At 34.2% G+C, this 6304-nt stretch overlaps 2 pseudogenes; one reads left to right on the top strand and one right to left on the bottom strand.

The window, feature by feature from the left end:
* The first annotated feature begins 1335 nt into the window (after nucleotides 1–1335).
* On the top strand, nucleotides 1336–2700 carry LOC145677919 (NADH-ubiquinone oxidoreductase chain 5 pseudogene; annotated as a pseudogene).
* Nucleotides 2701–5599: 2899 nt separating this feature from the next.
* On the bottom strand, nucleotides 5600–6304 carry LOC145677917 (cytochrome c oxidase subunit 2 pseudogene; annotated as a pseudogene).

Here is a 6304-nt window from a genome sequence, read left to right as displayed (position 1 = left end):
TCTGGTGAAAAGAACATATCAAACGCAGCTTTAGGTGAAGTGAGATGAATGTTTTCGACAGGTCCAGGATTATGTCTTACAACATTATGTACAAGGGTTTGACTTGAAGTACGGGGATTCGTGTTCCAAATAGTACCGTCTTTAGAAATATATCGACCGCTTATATCATGCTACAAGAGGGAATGGGCACATCGTTAGTAGTTTCACTTTCACTGTCGTCCGTAGATTCACTTTCATTATAGGAATCCTCTTCATTACTCTCGGGAATAACAGTTACTCTTTCTGCCTGTAACTGTCCAGTATCTTCCGTGTCACTATCGTCATCCTCACTTCCATCTAACAGAAGTTCATCTCTTATAGCCTCATCTGAAAGTCTTCTCCTTTTCGCAGTCTAAATTTCACCTCACAAATAGACGCACTAATACACAAGCTGACAACAATTTTCAATAAATCAAATTCACAGAAAAAACATCAGAATCTCTTTGATTACCTAAGGCGCATGTTGAGGCACCCGTAAGTGGTTCAATAATTTTGGCAGGGGTTTTATTGAAATTAGGAGGGTATGGATTATTGCGTATTCTATATTTTATAGAAAATGTAGCTGTAAGTATAAATTTAATTTGGTTTGGTATTAGAGTTGTAGGTATTTGATCGGTTAGATTAGTGTGTTTACGACAAGTTGATGTAAAGTCTTTAATTGCTTATTCTTCTGTTGCTCATATAGGGTTAGTATTAATAGGATTATTAACAATAGGATTATGAGGATTTAGAGGTGCTCTTACACTAATAATTGCTCATGGTCTATGTTCTTCGGGTTTATTTTGTCTTGCAAATATTTCTTATGAGCGTTTAGGGAGTCGAAGACTGTTAATTAATCGGGGAATATTATCCTTTATGCCGAGTCTAGGGCTTTGATGATTTTTATTAAGAATTGCTAATATGGCGGCACCGCCAACATTAAATTTATTAGGAGAAATTAGTCTATTAAATAGAATTGTTGGTTGATCTTGATTGAGTATGTTAGGATTGGCCTTACTATCTTTTTTTAGAGCCGCCTATAGACTGTATTTATATTCATATACTCAACATGGAATGCCTTATTCTAATTTATATTCTTGTTGAGGAGGAAGTGTACGAGAATATTTATTATTGATGTTACACTGATTACCTTTAAATTTATTGATCTTTTTTGCAGGGCCGAGATTTCTATGATTATAAATACCTGAGTAGTTTAGAATAAAATTTTAGTTTGTGGAACTAAAGAAGGTTTATTACCCTTAGGTCATGGTTTGACCTTTCTCAATTTGTGTGACTAGTTTTACTCTTTTAAGTAGAATGAGTGTTTTTTTACTTCTTATAGGCTTGAATTTTTTAATCAATAGATATAGTGTATTTATTGAGTGAGAAGTTATTTCTTTTAATAGAAATAAAATCGTTATGACTCTTCTATTTGACTGAATGTCATTTATGTTTATAAGATTTGTACTTTATATTTCTAGAATGGTAATTTATTACAGTGGGCAGTATATAGGATCTGAACGGTATCTCAATCGATTTATTATACTTGTATTAATATTTGTTCTTTCAATAGTTTTATTAATTATTTCCCCTAATTTAATTAGAATTCTCCTTGGGTGGGATGGATTGGGCTTAGTTTCATATTGTTTAGTTATTTATTATGAAAATGTACGATCTTATAATGCTGGTATGTTAACCGCGCTTTCTAATCGTATCGGAGATGTAGCAATTTTATTAGCTATTGCTTGAATACTAAATTATGGAAGTTGAAATTATGTTTTTTATTTGCATAGAGTTTTAAATAATAATGAAATAGTAATTATCTCTAGTTTAATTATTTTGGCTGCAATAACAAAGAGTGCACAAATTCCTTTTTCTGCGTGATTACCGGCGGCAATAGCCGCTCCTACACCAGTATCAGCATTAGTACATTCTTCTACACTTGTGACTGCTGGGGTTTATTTGTTAATTCGGTTTAGAGACGTTTTATTAAGTGTTTATGCCGGCGATGTATTACTTTTACTATCAGGACTAACAATATTTATAGCTGGTATTGGTGCTAATTATGAATATGATTTGAAGAAGATTATTGCTTTATCTACTCTAAGTCAGCTTGGTCTTATAATAATAATTTTATCCATGGGATTTCCTGTATTAGCTTTTTTTCATCTATTGACACATGCCCTATTTAAGGCATTACTTTTTTTATGTGCAGGAGCGATTATTCATGGTGTAGGAGATACACAAGATATCCGTAGAATAGGAGCACTTGTAAGTCAGATGCCTCTTACTTTATCTTGTTTAAATGTAGCTAACTTGGCTTTATGTGGAATGCCATTTTTAGCAGGCTTTTATTCTAAGGATTTAATTTTGGAAATTTCTTCTTTGTCTTTAATTAATGTAGTCAGCTTTTTCTTATTATTTTTTTCTACTGGTCTAACTGTATGTTATTCAGTACGTTTAAGATTTTATTTGACAGGTAAGGGCTTTGGGGGCACTAATATTCATTCTATTAGTGATAATGAAGGTTGGATTATGTGTAAGGGAATGTTAGGATTAGTAGTGATAGCAATTTTAGGAGGTGCAACATTGAGTTGATTAATTTTTCCTACTGTTAACTGTGTTGTTTTACCTTTATATCTAAAAATAGGTGCATTACTTGTAAGTATTGTAGGCTTGTGAGTTGGTATCTTACTATCAAGTTATTCTATTGGACAGCCTTTAATGTGTATGAAGTTTTATTTTAATTCTACAATAATAGGAAGCATATGATTTTTACCTTACCTATCAACAAATTATATTATTAAATTCCCTTTATACATAGGGGGAGTGTACTATAATAATATTGATCAAGGGTGGAGAGAGTGCCTGGGTGCCCAAGGCATATATAGTAGTTTTAAGGACGGTTCAATATTAATTCAACAATCACAAGACAATTTATTTAAAATGTATTTATTATTTTTTTTATTTTTTACAATTTTCCTTTGTTTCTTTATATTTGTATATTTAGGTAGCTTATATTGAAAGCATAGTATTGAAGATACTAAGAAGAATTATATTCTCTAAATAATACTCCCTGAGAGTACTCTCTTTTTTACCTCGAAAAGGTAATGTAATATTTATACTAAGGGGGTTATGCTATTTATATTAAGAGATGTTAACGGTCTAACCCGCTAAAGATAAAAGTTAGCAGCTTCTTCTTGATTAATTTCACATCTCCTTAGTTGGGGTAGAAGTATAAACCCAATGCTATCATTAACAGTGAAATGCCTCTTTTTGGCTTCAACTAACAAGTAGGGGCCAACAAGGGGCCAAAGGCTCAGGTCGAAACTGAGTGCAATCGTTTGCTTCCTACTTATGAGATAAGTTGATAGCAACACCTTTTGGATGCAACCCAAATATTATAGTTAACTATTATCCCGTTCATTAGTCAGCTCATGTTAAGGATCCTTGATTTCATTCGTGGTAAAGGCCTATTAGGAGGATTACTAGGAATAGTAGTCTAACTAGAGATCAGGATAGTGTATTGGTGTTGTTAATAGTAATTGTTATTGGTAATAGAAGGGCGATTTCTACGTCGAAGATAAGAAAAATTACAGCAATGAGGAAGAATCGTAGGGAGAAAGGAATTCGGGCTGAAGATTTGGGGTCAAATCCACATTCAAAGGGGGAGTTTTTTTCCCGATCATTAATAACTTTCTTGGAAAGAAGAGTTGAAATGGCTATAACGATTAAGCAAATAGTAATAGTTAGTAAGCCGGCTGTTAAGACTGTATTAATTGCCTATTTCATTTAATGATCTTTTTGATTGGAAGTCAAATATACTATATATACTAAATAGGCTTAACCTCCTCATCAATAAATAGAGATGTAAAGGAATAATCATACTACATCTACAAAATGTCAATATCAAGCAGCGGCTTCAAATCCAAAGTGGTGAGTAGGAGAGAAATGTGATAAAAGGTGGCGTAATAAGCAAGTGGCTAGGAATGTGGAACCAATAATAACGTGGAGACCATGGAAGCCTGTTGCTATGAAAAATGTTGAGCCGTAAACAGCGTCTGCGATGGTGAATGGTGCTTCATAATATTCGTATGCTTGTAGAGCAGTAAAATATAGGCCTAGGAGGATTGTAAGTAATAGCCCTTGTGTGGCTTGGGTGTGGTTGCCCTCTATTAGACTATGATGAGCCCATGTTACGGTAACCCCTGAGGCGAGTAGAATTGCAGTATTAAGAAGGGGGATGTGTATTGGGTTAAATGGCACAATGCCTGCTGGAGGCCAGAAAGATCCAATTTCTACTGTTGGTGCTAATCTACTATGGAAGAAGGCTCAGAAGAATGAGACGAAAAAGAATACTTCAGAAATAATAAATAAAATTATGCCTCACCGAAGACCTAATGTAACTTGCATAGTGTGTAATCCTTGATATGTTCCTTCTCGAGTTACATCTCGTCATCATTGAATTATGGTTAATAGTGTAATTAGTATGCCTAGGAAAAATAGAGAGGGGTCATATTGGTGGAATCATTTAGTAAGTCCTGTAGTTGTAATTAAGGCGCCTAAGGCCCCAGTAAGCGGTCAAGGGCTTTGATCAACAAGGTGGTAAGGATGATTTTGTGGTGCTGACATAAGTAACTTCTCTTGAGTATAGTGTAACTAGAACTGCAAATACATATGATTGAATTACTGCGACGGCAGATTCTAATATTAGGAGGGCAATTTGTCCAATTATTAGTAGGGAGAGTATGGAGAGAGATAAAGAAGGGCCTGTATTACCTAGTAAGGTTAAGAGAAGATGTCCTGCGATTATGTTTGCTATTAATCGAACAGCTAAAGTTCCAGGCCGAATGATGTTGCTAATTATTTCAATACATACTATGAATGGTATGAGAGGGGCTGGGGTTCCAGAAGGAACGAGATGAGCAAATATGTGTTGGGTGTGATTGATTCAGCCATAAATTATGAAGCTTATTCAAAGAGGGAGGGCGAGAGTTAATGTGAAGGTTAAGTGACTAGAGCTAGTAAATACGTAGGGAAATAGACCTATAAAATTGTTAAACAAGATGAAGGAGAATAAAGAAATAAATAGGAAGGTTCTTCCTTGATAACTAGTAGGGCCAAGAATAGTTTTGAATTCCTTATGGAGAGTTAAGGTAATTTTATTTCATAGAATGTTTGGTCGTCCCGGTAAGAATCAGAATGGGATTGGAATAATTAGAAGTCCAATTACTGTTCTAAGTCAGTTAAATGATATATTTATAATTGAAGTAGAGGGATCAAAAGTTGAAAAAAGGTTTGTTATCACTTTCAATTTATAGTTGTTTTCTTAATATTGGTGTCACTTAAGGAAGGATCAGGGGTATTTGAATTAAAATATATAATAGATGCAAATAGAAGGTAGCATAGGGAAAATATAATAAATAAGATAAGTCATTTTAGAGGGGATATTTGTGGAATAGAAAAATACTATTGAGTAGTAATTTAAGCTTGACATGCTTACGTTATAATTTAACTAATTTTTCCATTGGAAGTAATTGTTATTTTACTATCTTTTGGTTTAAGAGACCATTGCTTACTTTCAGCCATCCAATGAAAGTTCTTGTATTATTTTTGTTATTCATTTAATGAATACTGAATGAGGGCAGGCTTCAACAACAATTGGTATGAAACTGTGATTTGCGCCACAGATTTCTGAACATTGACCAAAGAATAGGCCTGTACGTGTAATGTTGGCTGCTACTTGATTTAAGCGTCCTGGAGTGGCATCTGCCTTAATACCAAAGGCGGGTATGGCCCATGAGTGAAGAACATCGGCGGCGGTAACTAGGATACGGATATCAATGTTAATAGGCAATACAATACGATTGTCTACATCTAATAGACGAAATGAATTGGGATTTATTTCATTAATAGGAATTATGTAAGAATCAAATTCTGTTAAGGAGAAGTCAGAGTATTCATAACTTCAGTATCATTGATGCCCAATTGTTTTAAGAGTGATTGCTGGTTGATGAATTTCATCCAGTAGATATAAGAGTCGTAAAGATGGGAGGGCAATGAAGATTAGCGTAATGGCAGGTAAGATTGTTCAAATAGTTTCTAGAGTTTGTCCTTCTAACAGATTGCGGTTAATATATGTGTTTGGCAGAAGGGAGGTTAGTAGATAGCCTACAAGAACTGTAATTATGGTCACAATGAGTATTGTATGATCATGAAAAAATGTTATTTGTTCTATTACGGGGGATGCTGCATCTTGAAGACCTAGCTGATTTCAAATGGCCAT

This window comes from Thermobia domestica, unplaced genomic scaffold, assembly GCF_964235325.1.
Source record: "Thermobia domestica unplaced genomic scaffold, izTheDome1.hap1.1 HAP1_SCAFFOLD_1598, whole genome shotgun sequence".
Classification (NCBI taxonomy): Eukaryota; Metazoa; Arthropoda; class Insecta; order Zygentoma; family Lepismatidae; genus Thermobia; species Thermobia domestica.
Note: the sequence above shows the minus strand (reverse complement) of the source record. Positions and strands in the feature narration are given on the sequence as shown.